A 15,398-nucleotide genomic window follows, 5' to 3' on the forward strand; every position below is an offset into this window, starting at 1 on the left:
GAGTAGAGATATATAGAAACGAAGGGACTGAAATCGAGCATGAAATTCACGTTCGTCATTGACTAAGAAGAAGCAGAAGAAGAAATAAGAACAAGACGAAGAAGAAGAAACAAAAGAAGCCAGTTCTTCAGGAATAAGCAATGAATATTTGTTCAGAAGCTTGAACACATTTCGTTGTAGTATTAAAACAGCAGACAAAAATTTTCTTACGAGGTAAAACCTGACATACATGGCAATGGTCTTGTCCCATCCAATGTTTGACACTGTAAAATTCTTCCAAATCGCGCCCAAAATACAGCAATTAATCTTCGTCCACCTTCGCTCGCGCTTGGAAATTATAATCCGAACACTATACGCAAAAAATAAAGAATTCTAAAGCAGAAAAAATCTCTTCAATAAGATAATTTTTGATTACTTCGCTTCATGACTTCCATTAAAATTTGCAAATGTTCATAAAAAGCAGTATCATCATTAGGCGACATTAGTGGAATAAAAGTTCCGTTATTAGATTTAAAGCGTTTACTGAGAAAACGTTGAGAGTAATAAAGCATCAAGGAAAGTTTATGAAAATAAATCAGTATGACAAAATGAGAGGGTAATGTGTGCGCGACTATGTATATAGGAAGAAGTTTCTCCCGTCTAGCAATAAGGCGAGAATAGTTTAGAGACATATGACGTTTCCGATTGGCTCTTGCACTCGTGGTTATAAATTTCCAGCGTGAATATTTTTAATATTTTCCTTATACACTCATAACAACCATAACATCTCCAATTAGTTATCCTTAGAAAATAAAAGCTACTAATCTACCTGCCCTGCATGTAACAACTCGTTATCCGTATTTCTCATCAGGGGATGCGCGCACACCGCTAAGAAAAGAGTCAAGTCATAAACTCCCATGTATTTCGCACTCGAACACTTTCTCACAGAGTGTTCATGTGCGCAGGGCCAGTAAATGTCACTCTCAACGGATAAATTACACTATAGCTTTTGCTTCCACGGTAATGAAAAGGGAAATAATCAAAAACTAATGAAGCGAAAGGGTTCCCCGCACGATACACATACGTTCTGTTGTCGAGAAAGAGAAAGAAAGGTCGTTGCCAGTAGAGCAAACCGAACACGATTCTAAAGAGAACGAAAAAAAAAATAAAAACCGAATAAGAAGAGGAACGAGTGAATAAACGACTAAAGGGAGTGAAAGAGAGTAAAGGAGAAAATAGGGTAAAAAGAGTAAAAAAGAGTAAAAAAAGAGTAAAAAGGGTAAAGAAGAAAAGAGAGTAAAAAACACTAAAGGAGAAAAGGGACTAAGAGAGTAAAACAGAAAAGAGAGTAAAAGAAACAGAAAGAAGATCACAGGGGAAGAAAATATGGAATGGTAGCAAAAGGACCTTTTCTTCGTCTCTAAACGCTTATTATCCTGCATTACCCGGTAGCCATCGTACCAACTGTAATACACAGTCACGCGAACGGGAATCATCGTCACAGGCAAAGGAACACCATGCCAGAAGCGAGACAAGTTTTTTGCCAGGGCGCTCGTGGCGCTCACGGTAATTACCGCGAAACCGGGCACACGGTCCAAGGCAATTACCTAGAATTTATCAGCAAAACTCGAGTGAAAATTGTAAGGAAACGCGAATCGTGCTCTGTTGCTGGCCGCGCGAGAGATTGTAGATTTGAAGAGACAACAACAACAAAAAAAAATAGTGCATTTCACACGACACCTCTTTTGCGGTAACCAACGACTCTCGCCATTAGGAAAAACACTTTAAGCCTCGCTTTAAGCCCAAGAAATTAGCGATCCTCAAGATGAGGATTCTCTCTTTTTCTCCCATTCGTACCATACCGCAACTTTAAACAATATCACCACGCATTTAAAATTCAATCCACAAATATCTTCCAAATACTCCACAATAAATCACCTCGCAACACATTCTACTGTTTTATTCCACAATAAAGTGCGAGAAAAATAAATTCTCAAATTAATCACTGCGAGTTAAAATTTACGAGTTAAAATTCGGAAAATTCAGAAAATTCAGAAGCAATTTTTCAATTCATATTTGAACATTTTTTCGGTAAATTTTATTACAGAAGAAAAGTAAACAGTTAAAACAAATCGCTTCGACAAGGAAAAATTGAACACTTTTAATACTAATCATTGTTATCTAATCACTACGAAATCAATTCGAAGAGACATATTTTCGGAAACAGCTTGTAAATCAGAGTACAGAGCGAGAGCAACAGAGTAAAAATAATCTTTTACCGTGAGATTTATTCTCCAGCTGGTCACAACAGCAAAGTAATTAAATTTCATGATAAATTGCATCAGAGAATATGTACAAATAGTAAAATAAATTTTATCTTCAAGAAACTATTAGCTACGTAGTTATATACATACAATGACAGAAATTCCTGTTGAAACAAGATATATCCTGTATATCTATTTCATTCCTTTTTTTTCTTTTTATCATTCCATATAATAAATTGAAACTAGATGTTCTTTTCCAAAAAAATCAACAGATAAACCTCAATTTAAAAGAAAAATATTTTATACAAACCACAAGAAGAATTTCATCTTATTTCATAAAAGAACAAAACCAAAATCTAATTTCCTTGAAATATATGGATGCAACAATGTGAAATTGTGCGAAATTAAAACATAAAAACCGAGACAATAAATTTCCATGACTTTATACATGTTCGGAATTTACAATAATCCGCTTGATATATTTTCCTGTTTACAGCAAGAGAATAAACTGTCATTTTTGGAAAATACATAGGTGTGTTTGGAATTTATTGTAAATTATTTTTCCCGTATAGGAAAAAATTAACCAACGAAATAAAAGAGAACAAGAGCTCAAATAGAGATTTTCCGACAAGATTTCCATGAAATTATTACACTGTGGTTATTATTCATTATACGAACAAAAAATACAATAAAAATTTACCTACGAAACAAAAATTAGGGACTATTTCCGGACCAAAAAAAATATAACCACTTCCATAGTCAAATAAGAGAACATATTTTACTTAAAACTATAAATTAAATTTTTCATAACTATATAAAACATATATGTTTTAAGGGGAATTAAGGGAATAATCAAGAAATAATAAAAATAATAATAGGGATTTAGATTATTTCGGATTATTTATTTATTAATTAAATTAATTTAAGGGATTTTTATTAAAATACTATGTAAAAAATTAAATTTAAGAGAAGTCACAAATGTTTACAGAAATTCAATTATTTTAAAAAGTAATAAAATTCTTCGCAGAAATTCAATTATTTTTATAAATAATAAAATTCTTCACAAGATTTCAATTATTTTAAAAAATGATAAAATTCTTTGCAGAAGTTCAAAGATTTTTTTTTTTTTTTTTTTTCAAAGATTTTTATTTTTAAAATTTCTAAGTATTACTCGTCGAAATGACAATTATCTTTAAAAATAATAAAATTCTTGTCAAAATTTCTATTATTTTCAATATCTACTATTTGAATAAAATTTTTAAAAGAATCCAATTAAGTATTTAAAAAAAGTGTTGATAAAATTCCAAGCAATCACTAAATTTTGAAATTATTTCAAGATTTTATTTTCTAAATATTGAATTGAAGAATTTCTGAATAATCGAAATTTTGTAAAATTGAATTGTAAACAAATAGATTCGGAAATTCTCAAAGAACATTTGGAAAAAGTATTAAAAATAATTGATAATTGAATTTTTTCGAAGGATTCGAATAGGAACTATTCTTGAAAATAATTGAAATCTTGAGAAGAATTTTATTATTAAGAGAAATAATTGAATTCTTTCAACGAATTTTTATTACATTTTTTTTTAAATAATTGAAATCCTGTAAAGAATTTGATTATTTATAAAAATAATTTATAATTATAATTTATATATTTTTATTTATAATTTAGGGGCCGTTCAAAAAATACGTAACGCTATTTTTCGGAAATTTGGACCCCCCCTCCCCCCATGTAACGCAATGTTGTATACATTAGCGCCATTTTTTCTGCTGACCGTAACAAATAGCTTGACCCTCCCCCCTCCCCCCTAAAGCGTTACGTATTTTTTGAACGGCCCCTTATAAATAATTTATTTCTTTTTGAGAAATTTTATTAAAATAGTAGATTTTGAAAATATTTGAATTCCAGCGAAGAATTTCATTATTCATGAAATGTAATTGAATTCTTGCAAAAAAATTTTGAAAATAATTACATTTTTCGAGGAATTTATTTATAATTGTATTAAAAATAATTGAAATCCCGCGAAAAATTTTATTATTCATTACAATAATTAAATTCTTACAATGAATTTTATTACATTTTTTAAATAATTGAATTAATGTGAAAAATTGTATTGCTTATAAAAATAATTGAATTCTTTCGAATGATTTTATTTAAATTTTTGTAAATAATTTAATTTTTTTTTAATTTTATGGAAATTTGAAGTATTGTAAAACATGAAAGTATATCTTTATGTTTTAGAATAATTTTCTTCTAAGTTGTTGAATTCCATAAAGGTAAATTGGAAATAAATTTGGAATTTTTTAAAAATCTTAATTCTTATGGGAATAATAATAATTAAATGTTTAATTGAAAAAGAATTTGTTGATGTTTTCGAATAATTTTATAAATAAAGAAATCGTAAATAAATGTAATGTGGCAACCCTGTAATTCCCCCCCCCCATAACTGTCCACGTTGACATTTTTTTGTGAGAAATTAATAATGTTGGTTGCAGACAGTTTTGAATTTAAGCTCTTTTAGTAATAAAAAATTTTGACTCGAAGAATACAGAAATAAATTTAGTATAAATTCAGAGATAAAAATCAAGAACATTGTCAATTGTCACAATTTTTGATGATGAATATTTTGAGGTTTATAAACCTCAAAATATCCATTATTAAAAATTGTGACAAGTATTCATAGTGTCGAAATTCTGAAATTTGACATTACTTTTTTTTGGAGGAGGGAGGGGGAAGAAATAAATAAGTAAATAAAAAATTTGATGTATGTCAGCGTGTCAGGTTCATTGGAAGCTGAAAAAAAATATTAGCTCATTTTGGCGTTTGGTTCTCTTTGATCCAGTTAATTTTCTCTTTCCTTTTTTTATCAATCACAAACCGCTTGAGTGCAAGCATCAGACGGGTTGTCAAACCTGATTTGCTTTAAATTTCGTTTCACTGGTTTATACTCTTCTTAATCCACGTGTGGGTTTTCATTGAAAGAATGAGAGAAACAGAGGGGGGTCAGGGGGTGGGGGAGGGAGAAAGGGTGAATACGAAGACACCTTTCTTACGAGTATAAGCGAGGCTCTTGACAGGAGATTGTCGCGTGTAATCTTCCCATAAACGGACGTGCTTGTGTCTTTTGGCAGCAGGTGTATTGTGGGCGCCTCTCGACTCGTACGTGATTCGAATTCGGTGATGTCCTTTTCCTGGGAAGTTGCGTTTCTACATATGTACTATATATATATGTGTGTGTACAATATGTATGAATATATGTACTATATGTATGAATGTATGTACTATATATATATTCGCGAGAAATTATTCCACTCGTGTATACATATAATGACGCATGTGAATACGCGCACGTATTTTCTTGTACATACGGCGGATGTACGACTGCGGGGAGAGGATCCGAAAAAAAATATTACCGCAAGTCTATTTGAGTGACTCGTAAAAAGGATCTTAATATTGACTCACAGTAAATGAAAATATATTTACGAGTGTCGTTTATTTTCCTTAATGTTCAGAGAAAATTAGAATTTATTTTTTTCGTCTGTGGTAAAATTGTCTTTTCAGGTTTGCAAAAGGTCAGGGAAAAAAAGAAAAATTCAGGGAAAAGTTAGGGAAAGTAGAATTGGTCAGGGAAATCAGGGAAAAGTCAGGGATTTTTATTTAAGTATTGGAAAAAATTCAATTTTTAGAATTTAAAAGAATATTCAGAATTTTCGGGTCTTTTTTGTTTGACCTATAAACTAGGAAATTATTACGAATTCTATAAGAAACCTCAAATTTTTTCTATTTCTGACAATAATTTATTTTAAATATCTTAATTCTATTGACGAACTGCCATAAAGTTATTACTTCTGAATCATTTAATGAAGTATTTTTTTGAAAAAGTTTTATTTCAATTCTGTTGAAATTGGTTTCAGTTTTAAAAATTTTAACGCAATTCTTCGAAAGAATTCAATTATCTTCATAAATATTGAAAATCTTTACAGAAATTCAATTATTTTTAAAAATTTGAAAAAAAAATTCTCGTCAACATTTCAATTATTTTTGTAAATGAACAGCAAAATTCTTCGCCAAAATTCGATTATATTCAGGAATTTTTATAAAATTCATTGTAAAATTTAATTATTTTCTTAAATAACAATATTCTTCTGAAGAAATCAATTATTTTCAAAAACATTTAAAAGAATAGTTAACATTTCAATTTTCCTTATAAATGAATAACAAAATTCTTCGACAAAATTCAATTATTTTCAGGAATTTTATTAAAATTTATTGCAAAACTCAATTATTTTCATAAAAAATAGTATTCATTACAAGAATTCAATTATTTTCAAAAGCAATAAAATTCAATTACTTTCAGAAGTAATAAAATTGGATTATTTTCAAAAAATTTTCTTAATTCAACGATTTTTAATATTCTTCTATTTTAATAAAATTTTCCCAAATGAATTCAATTATTAAACAAAAATTTTGATAATATTCTACACCAACGTTCAATTATTTTACAAAAAATAAAAATTTCACAGAAATTAATTTATTTAAAATAGAATTTTCGCATAAACTTTTTCGAAAAAATCAAATGTTTTAAAAATTGGCATTAAATTCATTGCAGTAATTCAATTATTTTTATGAATTTAAAAATTCTTTTCTGGCACCTAATTATTTTCAGAAATAGAAAATTCATTCGGAGGAAGTCAATTATTTTCACAAATAACAATATTCATCACAAGAATTCAATTATTTTCAAAAGTAATAAAATTTAATTATTTTCAAAATTTTACTAAAATTCTAAATTTATTATTTTAATAAACATTCCCAAAAGAATTCAATTGATTTAAATACAATTTTGACAAAGTTCTACAAAGAATATTCAATTATTTTCTAAAAAAAATTTTCTATTAAAAAATGATTTAAAAATTACTTTCAATTAAAGTTTTAGATAATAATTGAATTTTGGAGAAGTTAGTAATAATTGCAATTTTTAGAAATAATTGAATGTTGTAAAGGTTTCAAATTAAAATCTTTGAAAATCTTATTTTTCTTACTTTTAATTAAAAATTCTATGGAACTAATTTTTTTTTAAAAGTTTAATTCAAATTTTTTAACATTATTTCAAGTTTTTATTATCTAATGTAGATTTAATTGGAGAATTTTTGAATAATTGAAATTTCACTTAATATTGAATTGTAAATAAATGGAATTGAAAATTCTTCAAGGGATTTTTTCAAACATTATTAAATATTATTGATTTAAAAAAGAATTTTATTAAAATTTTTTGTAATAATATTCTTATAAATTATTTAATTTCAAAAGGTTTGATTTGAATTAGAAATTTTGACAATCTTGGTTAAATAATAATGATTAAATATTTAGTTAAGAAAGAAGTTATTGGTGTTTTTGAATAATTTTACAATTAAGGAAATTCGTAAATAAATGTAATAAAAAATTCTTTTTAGCTCTCTAAATTTGAATTAGTAAAATTGTTTACTAATTCGAATTAGTGAATGACTTTTTGCTTTTGATTTAGTAAATTTTACTAAAAAATAAGTAGAAATTACTATTTATTAGTAAAATTTACTAATTTAAAAGGAAAAAGTCAGTTACTAATTCAATTTAGTAAATATTTTTACTAATTCAAGTTTAGAGAGAGTATCAAAATATTCTTTAGTGTCAGGGAAAAAGTCAAATTTTTGTCTGAAAATCTGGGAAAAGTGAGGGAAAAATAAAATAAAATTTTTGTGGTAACCCTGCTTTTCGAGTGTTTTAAATTTTTATTTTATTTTTATGAGTTTTTTTTCAACTATGAGGTAAATTTTTTTGGTACATCAATTTAGAATGGAATAATAGAGAATATTAGAGAATAGTGAGGAATATTAGAGGCGCATAGTTTTTCTGTGAAAAAAGAAAACTGTGAGAATAACAGAAAATTAGTGAAGAATATTAGAGAATAATAAAGATATTGGAGAACATTTGAGAAGAATAGAGAATAAATTGTGGAAAATGTTTAGAATATGTACATAAATTGTTTGACGAAGTATATTTTAGGTAGCATGGCGATTGAATGGATATGTGATTAATTATGCAAAATATTTTTCTAGAATGGTGTTAAAAGATTTTGCACGGTCGTATATTTTATTTGGACGTTAATAATAATAATTTGGTCATCTCTCGGATCTTTTGAGGCCTTTCGAATTCCAGCATAATTCGGCGCCTCGCTGCTTCTAATTGACCTTCACTCGCCATTAGTAAAGTTGACATCTTTATGAAGTGCGCACTGAAAACACCAACTGTCTTTTGGATATATTTGTAACTGACTATGTTGTCAGTGTAATAAAATATGTGTGAAAGAATATCGAGCCGATGATATCAGTACTATCATCTCTCTCATTCTCTTCATCTTCTCAACAAAAAAGTAAATTCTGCTTAGTTTTGATTTTGGTCCTAAAAATAATTATTTTTGCTAATGAATGCTCATTAGGACTATTTGTCCATTTGAACTAATAAATGCTCGATAAAATTATCATTTAAATTTAAAATTTAAAATTTCCCTTATTATATCGTACAATTTACGGACTTTACGGACATTTTTCTATCAAATTACGAACTTTACGGACCTTTTTTCAAAAAAACGTACTTTTACGGACTTTAAGTAAATTTACGGACCTTTACGGGATTTACGGACCTAGTTCGAGCCCTGTAGTTTCAATATTCTATATATAAAAACCAAGAGCGGAATTTTTCATGGAGGGCAAATTAATTTCAATTAGATGAATTACATCCTTCACTATACAAATTGGAACGCCTGGTATACAACCAATTTAGAATCATCGTGTTTTAAATACTTTTAATTCTTCTGATTCCAATCGGGTCATTTCAGTTTACAAGATTGATCATCAAAAGTTTATAAGGGTAATAAAAAAAGGCCTTTCTCAAGATAAATCCATAAAATACTTTTGTTATGCGGTGAATGATCAGCACGATTGTAACGATCGACAAGATCAGAATGATCATCATGATTACTCTGATCATCGTTTTCAGGAAAGAAGATAAAGATAAAAGAAGAGAAGACCACAAAGACTCAGAAATAAAATAAAGATAATATAAATCATAATATATTTTTAAATTCTAAACTTTTTAGAATTTCACACCAATTGTACAAAAATTCTCTTATTTCTTTTGTGCGAATTCCATTGAAAATCGCCTCAAATTTTTATTTTCTATAGTTTTATTTTATAATAAATTTGTTCATTCTGAATAAATAGAACAATTATTATGTAAATTTCTGTTAAACATTCAACGAGTAACAAAAGAGAGGAATCCTAATGTGACGCTTCTTTGAAATCATTCAAGGATGAAATGAAATACTTTGTAACCGTAGGGAGAGAAAAAAAAGTAAAACTATCCACGAGTCACGGTTCCGTGCTTTTTACATCCCTGCGACCCGGAAGGCAAAACTGCAATGTTTCTCTATTCACTCTATTGTTACATGATGAACCATTGCCATTACTGTCTGTATCTGTTTCTCTATACATGTTCTAAATTTTTATCCTCAAAGAATCGTATACTCGTAATTACACACAATTTTCCCAATTTTCTGTTTCTCAATTCTGTTGTTAAAAATACCTTACCAATTTATTCACAAATTTGCTTATTATAACAAGCATTTACTAACAAAAAAAAACCAGTGGTTTTATAATAATTAAAGATCACCTAGTGATAAAATCATTGTCAATTCAATTATTATTTTCAAGAATTTAAAACTAAAATCCTTCTTAAAATCCATTATTTTTAATAATTTTTTAAAAAGTTCTTTAATTATTATAAAACATGAAGTATAATTTTAATAAAATGTTCTCTTATTTGACTCGGACTGGTTATATTTTTTTGGTCCCGAAATGGTCCCTAATTTTTCATTTTTGGTCCGTAAAGTCTGTATTTTTAAATACTTTCACTGGTTCGAGCCCTGAAACTATTATATGTGATATATAAGAGAATAATTTTTCTGAATTGTAAATTTCGGAATTTTTTTCTGATTAGTTTTGTTTTGAAAATGTTTCCCACAAAGAAATTATATTGTGTTTTCAATTCCAAAGGAAATATTTCAGGGGCTAAGCAATTTTTTAAGAGGTGAATATTTCTTATTATTACTATGAACATGAATTCCACATTAGAGTGATGAAAAGAGTCATAAATTTCTATAAAGAGATAGCGAGGAGAAAAAAATATTTTGTCTGCGATGATTGGATTTAACGAATTCTATGAATTGTGATTCATTGAAGAAAATACAAAAGTTGTGTTTGTATAAAGTGTATAGTAGTAGTGGTGGTGGTAGTATAGTAGTGTTTGTCTGTGCGTGTACGATTTTTATCTCGAAGAGACAATTTTACTCGTCTATTAGGTAGTAACTCTCGATTTCTGTTGAAGGTTATAAATTTGGATAGAGTTTCTGTGTATAGTGAAGGTGCCACGTCTTGTATATAGTCGGTGGACACTTTAGCGTGCTTTAGAGTGAATTAATGTCGCAAACTGTACACGTATGTGCGTGTTGCTGATCGTGGATCCGCCCTACGTTGCACCAAAGAGTCCGAAACTGGTTTGCACCTGACACGCAGCCTCAGGATCGAATGACGCGTTTCAATGCGTCCTCGCTTCTCTTTTCTCTTTTGAGTCTTCGTCGTCATCTAGAATCGCCCTCATGCGAATTCTCTCTCTCCTCTCCCTGTTGTATATACATATAGTGTATATATATGCACTAGGGCCTTTTATCTCGCATCACACCACAATTTACTTCGGGCGAACCTCCACCTCAACCTTATTGCTCTCTTCGAAAACACAGTAACCCACAGACACGCGAAACATCTTCCGAGAAACACTCCTCATGTTACTTTGTCCTTATCTAGAGTTTTTGAGTCTGCCTACGTTTTCAAACATTTTATCTGACAGGCCAATAACATTGCTCCCTCCCTCTCTCTTTTTTTCTTCTTTACTTTCTTTATTTCTATTGGCAGGATGATTAATTCGAAAATTATCCCCAACTTTAATTGCTCATTTCATTTTGATAAATTTTTTTTCACGCTTTTCATATCTACCCAATCTTCTTAAAGTTTTGAGTATTCAAATGAATGACACTGTTTTTATTTTTGTCTAATTTCAATTTTCTTTTGTTAAATATTAAAAAAATTAAAATATATTTAAAAAAACCCTTTTTTTATAAAACTAGTGTATCTAACGGTTACAGATGCTAGGGAATTTCATTAAAATTTCTTTAAAACGTCAGAGAAACTACAAAAAATATAATAAGTCAGGGAAATTAGAGAATTTTATTAAAAGTACTGAAAAAATGTTAAATTTCCAAAATTGTTGACAAAAAATTTTTTTTTTTTGTGTTTTGAAGTATTTAAATACCTTGAATTTTTTTCCAATTAAAAAATATTTTGAATCTCAATAATTTTTAAAAATAACTAAATTTTCTATATTTCTGTAAATAATTAAATTTTAGATTAAATTTCTTGAGTTATTATTTATTAATTACAAATAAATAAATAATTTCTGTAAAAGATTTTAGTTCGAAATTCTAACAATGTTTTTTTTAGAAATAATTGAATTTTAGGAGAGTTAAAATTCAAATTTTCTAAAATTTCAATTACTGTGAAGAAGTTATTAGTTTGAAATATTTATTTAAAGAATTATTTAATTTTAAATAAATTTTTTTTGTCAACTCTGCAAAAAATTTCTGAGAATTTCAATTTATATTGTAAACAATTTTTTAATAATTCTTGAATTTAAAAAAAAATTGTATTAAATAATTATCAATTTAATAGAAATTTTGTGAAATTGAATAAAAAAAGTAATTTAATTTTTCAAAAATTTTATTTCGATTTATGAAAGTAATTTCATTTTTGGATAATTTTATTGGAATTGTTAAGAGTAATTGAATTTTTAAAGAATTTTTAAAAAAATTTTCTGAATAATTGAATTTTTTTTAAGTTCATTAAAGTTTTCGAAAATAATAGAATTTTTTAAAAATTTAATTGTCATCTTCGAAAATAATTGAATTATTTAGAAATTTCATTGGAGTTTTTGAAAATAAATGAATTTTTGAAAAATTTTCTAGCCATTTTTGAAAATAATTGTATTTTTTTTAAATTTAACTGAAATTTTTGAAAGAATTGAATTTCTTAAGAATTTCATTGGATTTTTTAAAAATAATAGAATTTTTAAAATATTCTATTGGAGTTTTTAGAAATAAATTAATTTTTTAAGAAATTTATTTGTATTTACGAGAATAATTCAATTTTTTGAATAATTATATTGGAGTTTTTGAAAATAATTGAATTTTTTAAGTATTTTATTAGAGTTTATGAAAATTGAATTTTTAAATAATTTTATTGATTTCTTTTTATGAAAATAATTGAGTTTTTTTTTAATTTTATTGGAAATTTTTAAAATAATTAAATTTTTTAAGATTTTTATTAGAGTTTTGAAAAATAATTGAATTTTTTAAATATTTTATTCAAGTTTATGAAAGTAGTTGAATTTTTTAAAACTTATTAGTTTTTGAAAATAATTGAATTTTTGCAGAACTTTTTTGGTATTTTTGAAAATAATTGAATTTTTAAAGATTGTAATTAGAATTTTTAAAAATAATTGAATTTTTGGAAAAACTTTTTTGGTATTTTTGAAAATAATTGAATTTTTGAAGATCTTTTTTAGAACTTTCGAAAAAATTGAATTTTTGGTGATTTTTAAAAGAATTGTAGAGAATAATTGAATTTTTGTCAGAACTTGATTCTTTTTAGAATTGTATTGTAATTTTTGAAAATAGCTTAAGAAAGGTAACAACGATAATTAATTTTATGTTTAAATTAAGTAGATATACCCATAAAGTTTTGAATTAAATTTTTGCTTCTAAAAATTCTTTTTCTTTTATAATTGAACACACACCTAGAATTTTTGTTTGTAAGGTTCAAGGAAAAAATTAAAATTCTGTCTGGAAATCAGACAGAAACGAAATTAAATTTTTGTGGCACAGTACTTTAGTTTACTTGTGTAAGTAATAAATAATAATAAATAAACATTATATAATATACAATACATAATTATTTTCCAGTGTAATATTTTTATGTTACACAGTTTTTCATACTTCATAATTATTCAATGAAGAAATTTTGTTTGTTATATTATTACATTGTGCGCGATGATGAGTAAATTTTATTATTTCTCACTCATTAAGCTGTATACGTTAAGTGCAGCAACATTGAAGTTGGCTTTTGAACAAAATTTAATTATCCTTTCGCATTGTTCGTTTTTCTTGGTTTATTTATAATGAAATTTTATTCCTTTTAATGAAGTCGAGAACGGGTTGAGGAAAAAAAAGCCAAATTGCAAATGAAGAAGACGAGATTGCTTATTATTCGACTGGACATTAATTATAACACCGCAAGCGCGTAAATGTCGTTCTCATAAATTGCAAATGTTATTAAAAAAAATGAAATAAAAAGAAAAATGAAAAATAAATAAAAAAGAAACGGTCCATCAGTGTGGTTCAAACCACAAAGATCAGCGCGTTCTCATCAAGGACGATGGCACATGATGGCTTCTCGTTATAAATCTTTTGGGCTTCTGAACGAAACTTAACGACGACATATTTAAAATATGGGCAATGCACTGCATTTTTTTCTTATATATATATATATACGCGAGACACGTTTTAATGCTCGCTCGCATATACAAAGTGCCGTGTATGCACTTTATCCTATAACTTTCTTCGAAAGTGATGAACACCTCGACACGAAATTTTGCTTATCTTCTGCATAAAGCTTTTGTCGAAGTGCCAGTTTAATATTTTACGATGGTTTTATGTTTCTCGATAAGGAAATTAGGCTTTGCCGCGTCGATAAATTGTTTTATAATTTAGAGAAGTTGTGCTTTCTTCATTTCTTCGAAAATTTCGAACAAATTTTAATCTTGAATTCTTGGAAAAACTATGAAACTTTTGTCAGGGTTGTCACAGTTCAGGCAAAAATCTGGGAAAATAGAATTGGTCAGGGAAATGTCAGGGATTTATATTAAAGTACTGGAAAAAATTAAATTTGCAGGATTCATAATTAGTTTAATTTAATTTTTTAATATATATTTAATTAATTATTAAAAATCATGGATTTATAGAAGAATTTTAGTTAAAAACACTAAGAAAAATGGAATTTTAGAAAAAATTTCAATTATCTTTAAAAATAATAAAATTTTTTTCCAAAATTCAATTATTTTCATAATTATAATAAAAATTTAAGAGGAATTCAACTATTTACAAATTTTTTCGCAATAATTCAATTATTTTCGTAAATAATAAATTTTTTTACCGAGATTCAATTATTTTCATGAATAATAAAACTCATTCTAGAATTACAATTATTTTTAATACAATTTCAACCGAATTCCTTGAAAAATGTAATTATTTTTGAAAATTTGATTAAAACTCGTCAAAGAATTCAATTATTTAAAAATTTATTGATTCAATTCTTCATGAGAATTCAATTTTGAGAGGTAAATTCATTTATTGAATAATTTTTTCATTTTTGTATATAAATAATTGAATTCTCGTCGAATTTTCTAGTAAAAATTGTTTTAAAAATGAATTTCAATTAAATTTTTAGATAATAATTGAATATTAAAAGTATTTATTTCTTTGGGAGAATTTTAATAAATTTTTTGAAATTGATTTTTTTTTCGAAGAATTTACTTTAAACTGTATTAAAAATAATTGAAATCCAGTAAAGATTTTTATTATTTAAGAAAATAATTGAAGTCTTACAACGAAATTTTGTTACATTTTTTAAAAATTTAACTCAAATCCTGTGAAGAATTTTATTACTTATGAAAATAATTGAATTTTTGCAAAGAAATTTATTAAATTTTTTTTAAATAATTGAAATCCTGTGAAGAATTTGATTATTTATGAAAATAATTGAATTCTTACAACGAATTTTATTATTTATGTAAATAATTGAATTCTTGTTATGAATTTTATTACATTTGTTCTAAATAATTAAAATCCTGTAAAGAATTTTATTATTTATAAAAATAATTGAATTCTTACAACGAGAATTTTTGTTACATTTTTTTAAAATTTAGTTCAAATCCTGTGAAGGATTTTATTC

General features: G+C 26.4%; 1 protein-coding gene across 2 annotated transcripts in view; it reads left to right on the plus strand.

Annotated features, from left to right (window-relative positions):
* Positions 1–15,398, plus strand: part of LOC122504358 (fringe glycosyltransferase) — a 199,878-nt gene that overhangs the window by 40,274 nt on the left and 144,206 nt on the right. The window lies entirely within an intron of this gene.

This window comes from Leptopilina heterotoma, unplaced genomic scaffold, assembly GCF_015476425.1.
Source record: "Leptopilina heterotoma isolate Lh14 unplaced genomic scaffold, ASM1547642v1 Lhet_292, whole genome shotgun sequence".
NCBI lineage: Eukaryota > Metazoa > Arthropoda > Insecta > Hymenoptera > Figitidae > Leptopilina > Leptopilina heterotoma.